Source organism: Stenella coeruleoalba (assembly GCF_951394435.1).
Source record: "Stenella coeruleoalba genome assembly, chromosome: 1".
In the NCBI taxonomy this organism is placed as follows: domain Eukaryota; kingdom Metazoa; phylum Chordata; class Mammalia; order Artiodactyla; family Delphinidae; genus Stenella; species Stenella coeruleoalba.
This window is the reverse complement of record NC_137169.1, coordinates 55,692,463-55,710,678: the sequence shown is the minus strand read 5'-3', so window position 1 is coordinate 55,710,678 and position 18,216 is coordinate 55,692,463. Positions and strand designations below refer to the sequence as shown.

The 18,216-nt window shown below is 41.7% G+C and overlaps 1 pseudogene across 1 annotated transcript; it reads right to left on the bottom strand.

The window, feature by feature from the left end:
* Positions 1–7,819: 7,819 nt before the first annotated feature.
* On the bottom strand, positions 7,820–8,290 carry LOC307187566 (large ribosomal subunit protein uL24-like; annotated as a pseudogene). The gene has a single exon. The product of its transcript is annotated as a large ribosomal subunit protein uL24-like (transcript).
* Positions 8,291–18,216: the final 9,926 nt, after the last annotated feature.

Genomic DNA, 18,216 nt, shown 5'->3' with positions numbered 1-18,216 from the left:
CAAGGATCGGAGTGCAAGTGGTCCGTTTGGAAGGTGACTCTTGGAGACACTGGTAGAGGAGTGGGGAAGTGAGATAGGAAAGGAACAGACACCAGTAACTGTTGTGATATTAAGCAAGTCACCACTATGGACAACCAGAGCTTCACTTGATTGGAGATCTCTGGGAGTCAATGTAGTTACCGCACAAGAGAGGAAGGAGCTGGGGTGCTTATCCACCAGCTCACATCACACTATGGTGGAGAGCTGTTCCCAGGAGGCATGAATTCCCTGGGAGTCCCAGCCTGCGGCCGGTGAAGGCACAGTGGTCACCGGCATCTGGAGAATGCCCTCTTCCAAAGAGACCCAGGCACTGGCAGTCGATATTCAGGCCAGAACTATGGAAACAGTTAAACCAAGGGTCATGGGGGGTAGGAGAACCTGCACCTTTGCTACACGGATGCAGGCAAAGAGTGAGGGAGAAATGACTGCTCAGAACCTTTCCTTCTCCCCTTTCCAGGGTCCTAAACACAATCCATTCCAAACAGATAAGAAGACTCTTGCATTTGTAAAACACCTAGCACATTTTTACTGCTCTTTCGCCTTTCTAGCACATCAACCCTAAGGGGATTCCCCTGCCATGTTGCACAATGTCCATCCCTGGATGGGGTCCCTGGAGTTAAAAACGTCCTGCCTGAGAGGCAGGCAGGGCCGGAGCACTGGCGGTGTGGGCACCATTACTCTTGTCTCCATTTGAACGAAAACACCCTTTCATTAGAGACAGAGTGAGTGAGAGGATGAGCAGAGGTCAGCGCCCTTGTCTCCGCCCTAGGAGGTGGTGTGTTAGGATTCTGTGGAGCTCTACTCCAGCTCCTTCTTGTCCGGTGGGGCCCACCAAACCTGGGTTGCTCTGTCCCCAGGCTGCCCTGCGTGCAGGGCAAAGTCAGAGACAAGGAAGCATAAGCTGCGCTTGACGAAGGGCCCTCTGACCCCCGCATCCCACTTGGACTTGGGAAGAAAGAGCCCTGAACTTTAGGTTCGACTCTGCCACTAACTTCCTGTAAAGCTGCGGCCAAGCCATGTAGCCTCTCAACCCTCATTAGTCACGTGTATGAAATGGTTCAATTCTCCTGTTGCCACTGAGAGATTAGGCCTGAGAAAGCGTTTTACAGACTGTAGAGTGCTGTAAAAATATAAGATAGTATCCTTGTTGTCGTTAATAATGTCTCCTGTCTCTGAACTCCTAGTGTGCTTGTGTCAGAACCACACAATCGCACTCGCATTTTCTCCCATCGTTGCAATTTTTTTTAAATAAATTTATTTATTTTTGGCTGCGTTGGGTCTTCGTTGCTGTGCACAGGCTTTCTCTAGTTGCGGTGCGCGGGGCTACTCTTCATGCGGTGCACGGGCTTCTCATCACGGTGGCTTCTCTTGTTGCGGAACACAGCCTCTAGGCGCATGGGCTTCAGTAGTTGTGGCTCAAGGGCGCTAGAGCACAGGCGCAGTAGTTGTGGGGCATGGGCTTCATTGCTCCGTGGCATGTGGGATCTTCCCGGACCAGGGCTCGAACCCACGTCCTCTGAACTGGAAGGCGGATTCGCAACCACTGCACCACCAGGGAAGCCCCATCGTTGTGTTTTGAACGACTTGCCATTCCCTGCAGGTGCCATGTTCTTTCTTGTCTCCAAAGACTCTCTCTACCTCTGCTCACATTGACTCCTGGTTACCTCCTACTCATCTTGGAGGACTTGCCTGCAGTGATGCTTCTCCGGGCATTGTCTCCTGACCCCTGCCCTCTGCAGTCTGAGGAGGAAGTCCCACCTGTGTGTGCCCGTGCCTCCTTGGACACCCCTCTGTGGCTTACTGCCTGCTTTGTCCCTGAAACTTCTGCAAAGCAGGGAGACTGTATTAGTCTGCTAGTGTGGCTGTAACAAAATACCACACACCGGGTGGCTTAAACAACAGAAGTTAATTTTCTCACCATTCTGGAGGCCAAGATGAAGGTGTCAGCAGGGTTGGTTTATTCTTCTTCTTCTTCTTCTTTTTTAATTTATTTATTTGGTTGTGCAGGGTCTTAGTTGCAGCACGTGGGCTCCTTAGTTGCAGCATGCGGGATCCTTAGTTGTGGCATGCGGACTCTTAGTTGTGGCATGCATGTGGGATCTAGTTCCCTGACCAGGGATCGAATCTGGGCCCCTTGCACTGGGAGCACGAGTCTTAACCACTGCTCCACCAGGGAAGTCCCAGGGTTGGTTTCTTCGGAGGCCTCTCTTCCTGGCTTGCAGTTGGCCATCTTCTTGTGTCTTCATGTGGTCATCTCTCTGTCTGTTGTGTCTGTGTCCTAATCTCTTCTTCCTAGGACGACAGTCATAGGTGTCCCCAAGGGTCCCATTTTAACAGGATCACTTCCTTAAAGACCCTACGTCGTGGGTGGGGGAGGAGGGATAAATTGGGAGATTGGGATTGACATGTACACACTACTATACATAAAATGGATAACTAATAAGGACCTACTGTACAGCACAGGGAACTCCACTCAGTACTTTGTAATGACCTCTATGGGAAAAGAATCTAAAAAAGAGTGGATATAGGTATATGTATAACTGATTCACTTTGCTGTACACCTGAAACTAACACAACATTGTAAATCAACTATACTCCAAGTATAAAAAAAAAAGATCCTATGTCCAAACTGTGTTACATTCTAACGTGCTGGGGTTAGAGCTTCAACATACGAATTTGGGAGGGACAAAATCAAGTGTAACAGAGACTCTGCTTTTATATCTCTGTATACAACTCTGTGCTGACACATTGAAATTGTCCAATAAGTGCTTTTGAGTCAGTGAATGAAGAATTGAACAGATATGTGTTGTACATGTTTTCTCAACCAGAGTATAAAGCTACTTGAGGACAATGAAAGAACACTAGCTTTGGAATTGGGAGACCTGGATTATTCTCCTTTGCTTCATGTCAGTGGAGGAGGAGATCCTTTTAGCAGCAACTTCAAAAGATGCCCCTTTACCTAGATCTAACATGCCTGTTCCACTCCTAAAGCCATTGGAGATTAGAGCATTTATTCTTCATAATGCCTAGAGCACTTGCCAAATTCCAGGCTCCTACAATTTCAACCCAAGAAAATGCCATCTGCTGCTCAAAAATTGATTGTTGGCCACCTTTTATCTGTTATATTCTCTTCCAGTGAGAAATTGTGTTTCCCTGCAGGGTGAGTGGTTCTTCCATAGCCACTTAGTAATCACTGGAGAATCTATTGTCTTTACTTTGCAGCTTGATTAGTCATGAGTGTTTATTCAGCCAAAACGTTTCAGACACACATGAATTACAGCATTTTGGCCTTGGAAGGAACCTTAGAAAGCATGGGCCATGAAACTTTAGACTCGAGTATAAACCCTGCTTCCTTGGACAAACTAAGGTTTTCTCATCTGCCAAACATGTGGAGTAATATTTAACAGACTTATTCTGAGTACTGAATAGGATAACGTGTATATAGTGTCTCAGACATAAGAGGGCTGAATAACTGTTCGTTTTCTTCATCTCTCCATTTTACAGATGGGCAAATCAAGGCACAGAGGAGGAGAAAGCCCTTAGCCCTAAGCAAATCAGCAGCTTTTTATTTTTATTTAATTTATTCATTTTGGCCATACTACGCAGCATGTGGAATCTTAGTTCCCCAACCAGGGATCGAACCCACGCCCCCTGCATTAGAAGTGCAGAGTCTCAACCACTGGACGTCCAGGGAAGTCCCCCTCAGCAGCCTTTTAAACAAGTCAGAGTTTGAACCCTATTTTCTTAAAAATTTTTAATTTTGTTGTGGTAAGAACATTTAACCTGAGATCTAAGTGTACAATACACTATTGCTGACTGTAGGCATGGGGTTGTATAGCACTTATTTTTTAGAACTTATTCATCTTGCTTAAATAAATTTAATACCTGTTGATTAAATTCCTCATTTCCCTCTCTTTCCAGCCCCCGGCAACCACCATTCCATTCTTTGATTCTATGAATTTGACTATTTTAGATACCCCCATATAAGTAGAATCATATAGTATTTGTCTTTCTGCAAGTGACTTATTTCACTTAGCATAAGTTCCTCATGGTTCATCTGTGTTGTCGCATAAGGCAGGATTGCCTTCTTTTTAAGTCTGAATAACATTCCACTGTATGTGTCCCTGGGGTCTTGATTTCAAGTCCAAAATTATTCTTTTGCCTCCATGCTGGATTTGTAAAATCTCTTTACCCACTAAGCAAGTAAGTTTTCCTGCACAACAAGCAGATATCTGAGTTGACAAGTCACCAAATAAAGAAGAGCAAACATTTGCAAAAGAAATGCACCAGTTTTCTATAAGAGACTGGTGTCCAACACTCAGGGATCTCACAGACAAGCGAAGACAACTTCCCCCAGAATGCTTTGCCACCCAGGCTAGTCTAGCCGGTGATAAAAGTTTAAATTCAGCCCTATGGGTATAACTGTGCAAAATACATTTCCCATCATGAGCTCACTAATGCACCCCTGCATTACTCTCCAGATAGTTCTGAAACTTTAGACTGAGGATGAGCCTCCGCTTGAGGTCAATGCCTCTCATTAGATTTCTAGGTTCTTTCCAGTCTGGCCTCCTGGTTGACATCAGAATTTTCTTTTTAGAACAGAGATCTGATCTTGTCACTACTCTGCTCAAAAACTCTACATGGTTCCTGATTTCTACAGGATGAAGTATAGACTTTTAAACACAAAAACAACAAAAGTATGTGTTAAAATGTATGTACACATCTGGCCAGATCACATGTATATCAGTTTTCGAGGGCTGTCAGAACAGAATGCCATACACTGAGTGACTTAACAGAGATTTATTTTCTCATAGTTCTGGAGGCTGGAAGTCCAAGATCAAGGTGTCAGCAGGGTTGGTTTCTCCTGAGGCCTCTCTCATTGGCCTGCAGATGACTGCCTTCTAGCTGTAATCCCACATGGTCTTTCCTCTGTGTATTCATGTCCCTGTTGTTTCTTTATGCATCTAAATTTCCTCTTATTAAAAGGACACAGGGGAGTTCCCTGGTGGCACACGGGTTAAGAATCCACCTGCCAATGCAGGGAACACGGGTTCGAACCCTGCTCTGGGAAGATCCCACACGCTGCGGAGCAACTAAGCCTGCACGCCACAACTACTGAGCCTGCGCTCTAGAGCCCACGAGCTACAACTACTGAGCCCATGGGCCACAACTACCGAGCCTGTGTTCCACAACTACTGAAGCCTGTGCCTAGAGCCTGTGCTCCGCAACAAGAGAAGCCACCACAATGAGAAGCCTGCGCACCATAAAGAAGAGTAGCCCCCGCTCACCGCAACTAGAGAAAGCCCGCGTAGAGCAACGAAGACCCAACGCAGCCAAAAATAAAATAAATAAAAAATTTAAAAAAGGACACAAAGTCAGATTGGATTAAGGCCCACTCTAACAGCCTATTTTAACTAATCACCTCTTTAAAGGCCTTATTTCCAATTCTAGTCTCATTTTGGGGTATTGGGGTTAGAACTTCCCCCAAATGTATAAATCTGTGGGGACACAATTCATCCCATAACAATATATGTGCATTAGATATGTTTTAAAACTACACATTCTAGAAAGAGTTTGTTTAAAAGGTATTATAAACTAAATTATTTGGTTAATTTTTATATTTCAGATGTAACTTCTCCTGGACGGGAAGACCAAGAATTTGGTATTACTAAAAGTATATCTGGCTTGAGTTAGACTTTGAGAACTGCCATAGTAGAACTCCTGGAATTCTTGAATCTGCTAGGTCTCAATCAATGTTTCCTGGTTCATTCTCAATAACACTGTGACTTAAAATTCCATCTTATTTAATTTGTATCCCTAGCCCAACACCTAATAAGGATTCAGTCATTATTTTTTTAATTCAGTGACATTAATCATGCAAAGCCCCATCCCTTTCGTGCCCAGTTTTCAGTCTCACTAAGCATCCGTCTCTTCCCCAAGCATACCTCTCACCCTTGTGTTTTACACATGGTGTTGTTTCACCCTTGACTGCCCCTTTCTCTAGACAGCCAACGCAGTCATGGAGACCCGACACATATGTTGCAGATAAACACTCCCTCCTTTATTCTCTCATTGTATTATGTACCTCTTGCTACTTAGTAGATATCAGAATGTATTTTATTTTATTTACTTATTTTTTAAATAAGCTTATTTATTTATTTATGGCTGCGTTTGGTCTTCATTCAGGTGAGCAGGTGCTACTGTTCGTTGTGGTGCATGGGCTTCTCATTGCGATGGCTTCTCTTGTTGTGGAGCACGGGCTCTAGGCATGCGGGCTCAGTAGTTGTGATGCACGGGCTTAGTTGCTCCGCAGCATGTGGGATCTTCCCGGACCAGGGCTGGAACCCATGTCCCCTGCATTGTCAGGTGGATTCTTAACCACTGCACCACGAGGGAAGTCCCAGAATGTATTTTAAAGGTCAGTTTTCCCATCTCCCTCACTATACTTTATACTCCTTCAGGGCAAGAAGAATATTCTATCACACATAGGCACTTAGTAAAGGTTAGCTAGATGAGTTGGTCTGCCATTCTGCATGGTGACATGGGTGGCAGTCATACACCCGCAGGGACCCAACGCGTGAGTTTGCCTTAGCCCCGTGTTTTTTTCCAGACCCGTAAACATCCACAAGCCCAACCTGACCCCAACACAAAGAGAGGAAAGAAGTCCTTTCATGATGAGGTCCCAGGATCCTCAGTTCTACCCTCAAAGAGTGCCCAAAGCAAAATACAGCTTTGGAAGTGACAGCTCCACCTTGCCCAGCCCACCCTCCTTCCTCTAAGCCACTCCGTCATCTGACTTTAGCCTGGGAACTTCTCAGTCCAGTCTCAGGCTATGCTAAAGAACGAACAAGAATTGTCTGTCTTTGAGAAATGTACATGACATTTGATAAATGGGGAGAGGGGGGATATTTTGTTATGTATGTAACTGGAAGAGAAAACACAAAATTGCTAATAATTGTCTTTGGGAGGTGATATCATGACAGATTTTTACTCTATTTCCTAGAATAGGTTGCATCGTCTCAATTGTCTACAAAGACCACATTTGACTTTTATAATTGAAAATAAAGATTCAATAAAATCCCCTCATAGCATCCTAGGTGGGGCCATAAACTTCAACTGTGTAAGATGCGTGGTCTTGGCCCTGTGAGGTTACTGAAACGACCAGGGCGAACCAGGTCAGCTAGCCCGGGGGTTTCGGGGGCCAGCCAGTGCCATCCAAAACTGTCCCTGCCCTGGCTGGGGTTTGGTACTTCCTACTGGTGCTGGACCACAGTGGCAATTCACAGCCCCTTCCTCTTGGCTAACTGACTTATAATATCAGCCCAATACTGGGGACACCGGGCGCCCTGGCGAAATGGAGTTCTCTGTCTCCCAATACACAGAGGAGAGGATGAGAGAGAGGTCAGAGGAGAGATGGGGAGACCTCCCTTCAGGAACGAAGTGGCTGCTTGGCTGCACGGAGCCCTGCTGGCTGACAGCCTCCAGAGATCAGCATCTTCAGCAGCTGCCTCAGGATCAGCTTAGGAGCCGAGGTCATGCTCCTTTTCAGCAACCCCTAGCCAACAGCTAAGCATGGCAGGATACTAGGGCCTGGTGGGTTTTGCCCAATGTGGGCCTGTTCTGATGGGCAATCTTGTTCCAGAGCTTCCCAGTGGGTCATCCAAGACTCTCTCAGATCATGGTCTCAGGCTTTTCCTACACAGTCCTGCTTCTTCCCCTCTTTTATCTTCTATCTTTTCCATTTTAACAGTTTTTAATGAAAGTTGTATGCAAGATTACTTCATTCCTGCATCTTCTCAATTGTTTCTTCCTTATATTTGCCCTTTTCCTTTCCTACTTGGCGAGATTTGGCTTTACGTTTGAGGATCTTTTTGCGGTCTTTATCCAGCTTTAGTCTGGTGATAACCACCTTGCTGGGGTGAATGCCCACGTGGACAGTCGTGCCATTAGCCTTCTTCCGCTGCACTCGTTCAGTGTAGATGACATATTTCTTCCTGTAAACCTGGACTACTTTGCCAATTTGCTGCCCTTTGTAGTGCCCTCCTACCACCTGAACTTCATCATCCTTTCAGACGGGCATGGATCGGACATTGTACTTCTGTCTCAGCTCTTTAGAAAGAGGGGAAGACAAAATCTTCCTGCGAATGTGGGAAGGCGCGTTGAAATGCCTTTTCTGGTTCTTGCTTCGGTCAGAAGTCACAAAGGGATTGAACTTCATTTCGACCGCTAGCGCTTCAGCGATGGTCGCAAAAGGGAAGAACCCCTCTTTTATCTTATACAGACACTGTCTCCGACAAGCCTCTTGCACTCCCAACTCCAGCTTAGTGGACCCTACTGACAGTTTTACACACACACACACACACACACACACACACGTGTAAGGACCCATGAGTCTGACTAACACCTGAGTCCTCCAGGCCGCACGGAAGGACCTGCTCATTTACCTAACACATGCTAAGTACCTACTCTGTGCAGGATCATTGTTCCTGCCCTCAACCAAGCCCTGTCTAATGAGGGACACAGAGAGAGAAATAAATCAGCAAAATACATTGTGATATCTTAGTGTAATACATGCATGCTTCTAATTGTTTAAGTACATGGACACCTCTAATGAGTTCCCAATGTTCTCATCCTACTGTTTTCTTTGAGTGAACATTCCTCTTGCAATCTTGTTTATCATTTGGCTTTGCAATGTCTTTTGCTACTGACAAAACAGAGTTAAACTCGAATGCATATCCAATGGGGAAACTCTAATAAATTCTAAATTGGGGACTTGAATTAATGAATCCCTGAATAACAGAGTTGATTATACTGCCCTTTGTATACCAGTTCCTGGTGTTTTATTGGTTTTGTCTCTGAAATGACTGATGATCAGCAGATCTAATAATGACAGTAATGACTGAAGTCCAAAAATAATAAGACTTAAGCCACAGTCACATTAAAGCCGGTAATAATAATAAGCCTCTACCCATACATTAAAGCCTTAGCTTGCTAATTGTACCTGTAACCTAAGCAAACAACTGCTGAGAGGAGAACCAAGAACATGACAGAGGAGCCAATATTCTGTGGCATCACAAGTTGGATTTTTTCTATTCTAAGAAACTCTAAAAGAATTTGTTGCCACCCTCCGGGAGTTCACAGAGAGGAAGAAGTTGGGTCACATATTAGTTTTCTAGATCACTTATAAAAGGCCCTGATAAACAACGAGGTCCTACTGTATAGCACAGGGAACTATATTCAGTGTCCTGTGATAAACCATAATGGAAAAGAATATGAAAAATAATGTATCTATATGTATAACTGAATCACTTTGCTGTACAGCAGAAATTAACACAACATTGTAAATCAACTATACTTCAATAAAAATTTTTTTAAAAACTTTTAAAAAGGGCCTGAATCGTGTCTTTGACACAAAAGCATCCAAGTACACCAGTCTTCTGGCGATATATATATATACACACACACATATATAATATGTATATGTGTATATACATATATATATATATACACACAGCTACATACATATATACACAGATACATATATACACAGATAGTTATATATGTGTATATATATATATACACAGATAACTATATGTGTGTGTATATATATATATATACATATATATATATATATATATATATACACACACATATATATTTAATCTGGGTCCTTGTTCTCGGGGCTGTGTGGAAGTCCAGGACCTACCCAAGATTTCAGGGGGCTCCTCCTGAGAGGGTGGCTGCAAGTCTCCTTCCATGGCTCACTCAGCCAGCCTGCTACCAGCTTGATTCCTCTTGACCACCCTGTACACTCTCAAGCCTCCTGAGATTGCTCTCCTCTCTGCCTCTCTGCACCCCTGCACGCCAATAATATTCTTTCTCCCCTCATTCTCCATAGCAGTACTAACATGGGGCTATTACAAGTTAAAAACTCTTACTGACTGTATAAGAATAATAAAAGCAGGTACAGCGTAGCCCAAACAGGAGTCAACTAAAGAACTCCTCCAAATCAATAATAAAAAGAAAACCCAGTTTTGAAAAATGGAGAAAACCCTTGATTTCAAAACAGACGTTTCAGAAGTTATATGAATCACTAGTACACACATAAAACGTTTTTTACCAGTGTTCGGGAAAATACCATGTAAATTTGTGTGAATACCTCGTTATTCATCAGAGAAATGCAAATTAAAACCGTGAGATACAATTTCTTCCCCACTAGAATGGCTGCATTTTAAAGGAGTGACAAATGTCAAGTGTTAACAGCGACGTGGAGCTCCTAGAACTTGTGTACATTGCTAGCGGGGGATAAGATAGTACAACCACTTTGGTGAACTGTCTGGCAGTTTATTGTAAAGAATATACCCACATTATGACCAGGAATTCCACTTCCAAGCATCTACCCAAGAGAAATGAAAATATATGTACACAAAAATCATATAGGAACGTTCATAGCACCTTTATTCATAATAATGAAACCCGGAAACAAACTAAGTGTTCTCCAACAGGAGATAAACAAATTGTGAATTTTTTGTATTTAAAAGCATACTAATAAGAAGAATAAGAATAATAAGAAGAAATTATTGATATCCATATTAACAGTGATGAATCTCAAAAGTATATTGAGCAAGACACAAATGAGTACATACCATTTGATTCCATTTATAAATTTTGTGTGGAATTAAAAAACAGTCAAAACAAATTTATGGTGATAGAAATCAGAACATGTGTCACTTAGGGTGGGGGTGGGACAGACTGACAGGAAAGGGACATTTCTGGGTAATGTAAAAGATCTCTATCTTAATTAGGGTGGTGGTTAGAAGAGGGTGAACAATGGTCAAAACTCATTGAACTGTACACCTAGTATGTGTGCAATGTGTTGTATGTAAACTATACTGTAAAAAAATCCTAATGCCTAGGCCACCCCCTAGTCCAATCAGATCGTTGTCTCTATGGGTAGAATGAAGGTACCAATACTTTTTTAAAGCTCCTCAGCAGGGGCCTCATCTTCCACAGCTAAAAACTCCGCCATGGGGTTTCCATTAAAAAAAGGAAAAATGGGCTTCCCTGGTGGCGCAGTGGTTAAGAGTCCGCCTGCCGATGCAGGGGACACGGGTTCGTGTCCCGGTCCGGGAAGATCCCACATGCCGCCGAGCGGCTGGGCCCGTGAGCCATGGCCGCTGAGCCTGCGCGTCCGGAGCCTGTGCTCCACAACGGGAGAGGCCACAACAGTGAGAGGCCCGCGTACCGCAAAAAAAAAAAAAAAAAAAAAAAAAGTTAAAAAAAGGAAACAAATTGAAAACTTTCTCTTTGTATCTTTTAAAGGAGCCAGCTCAAACCAGAGCCGAGTTAAAAAAATTAGTTTTGTCTCACTTCCTTCGTATTTTTTAATGGATCACCACTGACAATAAAAAAAAGGAAGGAAGGGAACCAACATTTATTGAGCACCTACCATGTATCATGCACCAGACCCTGAACTTTATACTCATCATCTAATCTTTGGAACAATCCTTTTGGTAATTATTATCTCCATTTTGGAAAATAAATCCTGAGAATTGAAAAAGACAGGTAATGTGCTCCAAATTTTAAAAAAATGCACAATGGAGAATAAGATCCAAATGTGTTTGACTTGCAAGGTTTCATGTTATGCTCACACAGATACTTTTTAGAAAGTCTGACACAGCAATTTGAAAAAACAACAACAAAAGTCAGGCCTTGATTCTTAGTTGCTGTAAGGCATGAGCTTTTGAATTGTTTGTTTTGTGGAAATCATACCTTTAAGAGTTGAGATTGCTTCCACTACCACACCTAAGGAGGGTTGTGATTTGGCGAGCAGTATCTGGCTTTCATCATAGTAAGTCCTAGATTCCACACCTCAGCTGACCATTGTGGGGCAGACCATTTTCTCATAGAAACAGCATTATTATTGGAGGTTGTATTCCTGAGCAATATGCTCAGCACCAAATAAGTCAAAGGAAAAAGTAGTGATTAAAAGCAAATATATAGGGCTTCCCTGGTGGCGCAGTGGTTGAGAGTCCGCCTGCCGATGCAGGGGACACGGGTTCGTGCCCCGGTCCGGGAAGATCCCACATGCCGCGGAGCGGCTGGGCCCATGAGCCATGGCCACTGGGCCTGCGCGTCTGGAGCCTGTGCTCCGCAACGGGAGAGGCCACAACAGTGAGAGGCCGGCGTACCGCAAAAAAAAACCCCAAAAAACAAGGAACAAATATATACCTTCATAATTATTTTGAATACTCAAGCTGTACTTCCCAGCCTATGAAATGATCCCAATCTTTCCAAGGGTCTCCAGGGTACTCTTATAACTGTACATACAGCATATATAACACACAAGTCTAGGGTGGATTCACTCATAAAATGAATCCAAGATTAATAATCTAGCCATAACATATATTAATTAAACATTTCAATAATTATTTTGCTTGTATTTTTAGAATTTTAGAAGATCTTTATTTATATATTTATTTATTAGAAGGGAGCACTGGTCCATCTTTTTTAAAAAATATTTATTTATTTATTTATTTATTTATCTATTTGGCTGCATTGGGTCTTAGTTGTAGCACGCAGGATCTTTGTGGTCGTGTGCGGGCTTCTCTAGTGTGGCATGTGGGCTTAGTTGCCCACGGCATGTGGGATCATAGTTCCCCGAGCAAGGATTGAACCCACATCCTCTTCACTGGAAGGCAGATTCTTAACCACTGGACCACCAGGAAGTCCCTAGAAGAGCTTTAAAAGTTGATTAACATGAAGCATAACTCTGCAACCTACCAGTTCAGTTACCAAACAGGTTGATCAGGGGAATGCTATAGAAAACCTGTCTGAATATCTTCAAGCTTTTGGAAATATCTTGGTGGGAGAATGGAGGGAGGAGATTAAAATGTGTACAAGATGAATGTCAAAAAGAATCATTGCAACAAACACTTACTGAGTGTTACACACTGTGTTAAATACTCTACCTATCTTATTCCGTTTAATCCTCACAACAACTTTGTAAAGAGGGCACTGTTCTTAAGATGAAGAAATTGAGGTTCAAAGAAGTTAAATAACTTGTCTAAGGATGCACAGCCAGGAAATGACAAAATGAAGATAGAGGCCAAGCTGTTGACTATAAAGCCCCTGCCTCCCCAGATAATAACTACTCACCTTCTTGAGCACATGCCCTGTGCCACATTGCAGGTGTTTCATCATTTAATCCTTACAAAAGTCCTATGAGTTGGGTACTATAATTATCATTTAACAGTAGAGGAAAAGGAAGCACAGATAAGTCAGTGTGTAACTGACTGAGCAGCCCTTCCTAAAGAGTGCTAACTGTTGAACACAAACAACTAGAGGAAAGGTTTCCAATGGCATGCCACAGTGAGCTGTCCCTGCCCTGAGCTTTTTGTTCAAAATTTACTTGGATAAAGACTGTGATCTGCTGCCCAGATATAGGACAACATGAATTTGGTGGGATAAATTACATAGGATGGCTGAAAATTAGGCTGCAAAAAGATCTCAGTAGTCTAGAACAATGAGCTGAATATAACGAGATGTAACTGAGAGAACTAAAGTCCTAAACAGTTCCCAAACTAGGTCAGTTGAAGGCCAAATGAATTAACAGTGACACATGTAAAAGAGTTGTATAGAGTTTGACTTAAAGTGTGGCTTGAGTACTGGATGATAACTGAGTGTTATCACAAGATATCCACCCCTACCCCTGCATGTGTACTTGCACACACCATTTGGAAATTAAAAGTAAGAATGCCCTTTCACATATACCCTGAGAAAACCATACTTCAAAAAGAGTCATGTACCACAATGTTCACTGCAGCTCTATTTACAATAGCCAGGACACTGAAGCAACCCAAGTGTCCATCAACAGGTGAATGGATAAAGAAGCTGTGGTACATATATACAATGGAATATTATTCAGCCATAAAAAGAAATGAAATTGAGTTATTTGTAGTGAGGTGGATGGACCTAGAGTCTGTCATACAGAGTGAAGTAAGTCAGAAAGAGAAAAAGAAATACCATATGCTAACACATATATATGGAATCTAAAAAATAAATTGGCTCTGAAGAATATAGGGGCAGGACAGGAATAAAGACACAGATGTAAAGAATGGACTTGAGTACACAGGGAGGGGGAAGGGTAAGCTGGGACGAAGTGAGAGAGTGGCAAGGACGTATATACACTACCAAATGTAAAATAGATAGCTAGTGAGAAGCAGCTGCATAGCACAGACAGGGAGATCAGCTTGGTGCTTTGTGACCACCTAGAGGGGTGGGATAGGGAGGATGGGAGGGAGACACAAGAGGGAGGAGATATGGGGATACATGTATACGTATGGCTGATTCACTTTGTTGTACAGCAGAAACTAACACAGCATTGTAAAGCAATTATACTCCAATAAAGAAGTTAAAAAAGAAGAAAAAGAATGCCCTTTCAGGGAATTCCCTGGTGGTCCAGTGGTTAGGACTCTGCGCTTTCACTGCCAAGGTCCCAGGTTCAATCCCTGGTCAGGGTGGTGCAGTCAAAAAAAAAAAAAGCCCTTTCAGAGTAACACATAAAATAAGCAATTGATCAGGGCAGACAATGACAGCATCACTAGAGACAAAAACTTTCCTGGCAAAAATTGTACTTTAATCTGGTAGAGTATGGACATCAGTAGGATGGTTGGTCAACAACTGAAGCAAAGACATAGGCAAGTCCCAGAGGCAAAGGGGATATGGATGGTAGATGCATCAACACATGCTCTTGGTTCTTGTGACATGTTTATCTTGGAAGAGATGGATGTGGAAGGCTACATAGCTGGAGGTCAACACTACTGTTAGTGGAAGGTTCCAGTCTTTAGGAGGAATCTAAGGACACTCTATCTTACCCTCAGAGGAGGAGTCTTTAATATTATCAAGAGTAAGGATTTTGGGGGGCCATGGTGTTGGGAGCTGGAGGGAGTGAGAGGTTTGACCGAGATGCAGCAAGCAAAGAATTTAAAAGCTACTGTGAACCTCAGGCAACGTGATCTTGTACATAAAAAACTGCAAAGGGAACACTTGTGCACTTTTGGTGGGAATGTAAACCGGTACAGTCACTGTGGAACACAGTATGGAGGTTCCTCAAGAAGTTAAAGATAGAACTACCATATGATCCAACAATCCCATTTCTGGATATATATCCCAAGTAAACAAAATCACTATCTTGAAGAGATATCTCTTCAAGAGGGGGAGGGAGGGATAAATTAGGAGGTTGGGATTAACATATACGCACTACTACTATAAAATAGATAACCAACAAGGACCTATTGTATAGCACAGGAAAGTATACTCAATATTTTGTAATAATCTATAAGGGAAAAGAATCTGAAAAAGAATATATATATATATTCATATATATATCTGAATCACTGTGCTATATACCTGAAACTAACATGATATTGTAAATCAGCTATACTTAAAAAAAAATAAAGAAAAAGAAGAGCTTTCTTTATTCCCTTGTTCATTACAGCATTATTCAAGGTATGGAAACAACCTAAGTGTCCATCAGCAGATGAATGGATAAAGAAAATGTGATACATACACACACGTACACACACGTAATATTATTTGGCCTTAAAAGAGAAGGAAATCCTGCCCTTTGTGACCTGGAAGGCATTATGCTATGTGAAATAAGCCAGATAGAGAAAGACAAATATTGCATGATATCACTTATTTGTGGAGTTTTTTTAAAAAATTCAAACGCATAGAGAGCAGAATGGTGGCTGCCAGGAGCTTGACGGTTGGGGAAAACAGGGAGAGGCTGGAAAAAAGGTAGAAACTTCCAGCTACAAGTTGAATAAGGTCTCAGGATCTAATGTATAGCATGGTGATACTGTATTGTATTGTATACTGAATTGTACAACTGAAATTTGCTGAGAGCGAAACTTGAGTGTTTACAGCAGAAGAGAAAAAAAGGCAAATACGTGAGGTGATGGATGTGTTAATTAACTCGATGGTGGGAATCTTTTCACAATATATATGTGCATCAAATCATCATGTTGTACACTTTAACTATATTAAATTTTTGTCAGTTATATCTCAGTGAAGCTGAAAAAAAGTTCTTTTAATTGCAAAGAATCTGTGAAGAAATGACTAGAACTAATAAGTGTGTTTAATGAAATCACAGGATAAAGAGCAATGTACAAAAACTAATTGTATGGGACTTCCCTGGTGGCACAGTGGTTAAGAATCTGCCTGCCAATGCAGGGGACACGCGTTTGATCCCTGGTCCAGGAAGATCCCACATGCTGCAGAGCAACTAAGCCCATGAGCCACAACTACTGAGCCTATGCACCACAACTACTAAAGCCTGCACACCTAGAGCCTGTGCTCTGCAACAAGAGATGCCACCGCAATGAGAAGCACGTGCACCGCAAAGAAGAGTAGCCCCCGCTCGCTGCAACTAGAGAAAGCCTGCTCGCAGCAACGAAGATCCAACGCAGCCAAAAATAAATAAATAAAAAATAAATAAATAAGCTAATTGTATTTCTATAAACAAACAATTTGAAAATGAATTAATTTTAATTTATAATAGCATCAAGAAAATACAATACTCAGGGATTAATTAAACAACAGAAGTGCAAATCTGTATACTGAAAACTACACAGCATTGCTGAGTGAAGTTCAAGAGGATTTATAAAAAAGGGGAGATACACAATGTCCATAGATTGAAAGATTCAATATTGTTAAGATGGCAATTTCCCCAAATTGATGTACTATAGATTCAATGTAATACCTATCAAAATCTCAGTGGGATTTGTTTTTGGTAGAAACTAACAGCTGTTCCTAAAATTGATACAGAAATGCAAAAAACCTAGAATATCGAAATGATTTTGAAAAGGAAGTGCAAAACCTGAGGAATTTACCTGATTTTAAAACTTACTACCAATCTACAATAATTAAGAAACACTGAGGGACTTCCCTGGTGGTGCAGTGGGTAAGATCCTGGGCTCCTAATGCAGGGGGCCTGGGTTCAATCTCATGGTTGGGGAACTAGATCCTGCATGTCACAACAAAGATCCCATGTGCTGCAAATAAGAGTCCGCATGCCGCAACTAAAACCTGGCGCAGCCAAAATATATAAATAAATAAATATTTTAAAAAAAGAAACACAGAACATTTAGATTGATGGAAGAGAATAGAGAGTCCAGTAACAGACCTTGATGATCAATTGGTTTTCACGGAAGGTGCCAAGTAATTCAATGGGGAGGGAAAGATGCTGGGACAGTTGGATAAACACATGCAAAAAGATGAAACTTGGCCCTTACCTTACATCATTCATAACAACTTAAAGAAAACATAGGATGAAATCTTTGCAACCTGGGATTAGGCAAAGAGTTCTTATATATAACACAAAGACAAAATCAACCCATTGAATTTCATCAAAATTAAAACTTTTGCTCTTTAAAAGACATCATTAAGAAAATGAAAATATTTGCAAAACCTGTATCTGATAAAGGACTTGAATCCAGAATATATAAAGAACTTTTGTAATTCATCAATAAGAGACAAACTACCCAATAAGAAATGAGCAAAATATTTTAATAATCACTTCACCAAAGAAGATATATAAATGGCAAATAAGTATATGAAAAGATAATATCATTAGTCACCACAGAAATGCAAATTAATTAAAACCAAGATGAGATACCACTACATACCTACTAGGATGACTAAAACAAAAAAGACTGACCAAGTATTGGTGAAGATATGGAGAAACACATACATTGCTAGTGGGAATGTAAGTTGGGACAACCACTTTGGAAAACTATCTGGCACTTTTAAAAAAGTTAAACATGCACTAATCACTTGACCTAGCAATTCAACTTCTAGGTATTTACCCCATAAAAATGAAAATGGATGTCCACAAAAACACTAGTATACAAATATTCATAGCAGTAGTATTCATAATAGCCCTCAGACTGGAAACAGTGTTTACCAACCGGCAAATCAGTAAATGAAATGTTGTATATCTATAGAATAGAATATTACACACAATAAAAGCATTATGCTAAATGAAAGGAGGCAGACACAAAAGACTAAATATTGTATGATTCCATTTATATGAAAATTCTAGAAAATGCAAAACTATAGAGACAGAAAGATCAGTGATTGCCTAGGGCTGGGGGTGTGAGCAGAGATGGATTG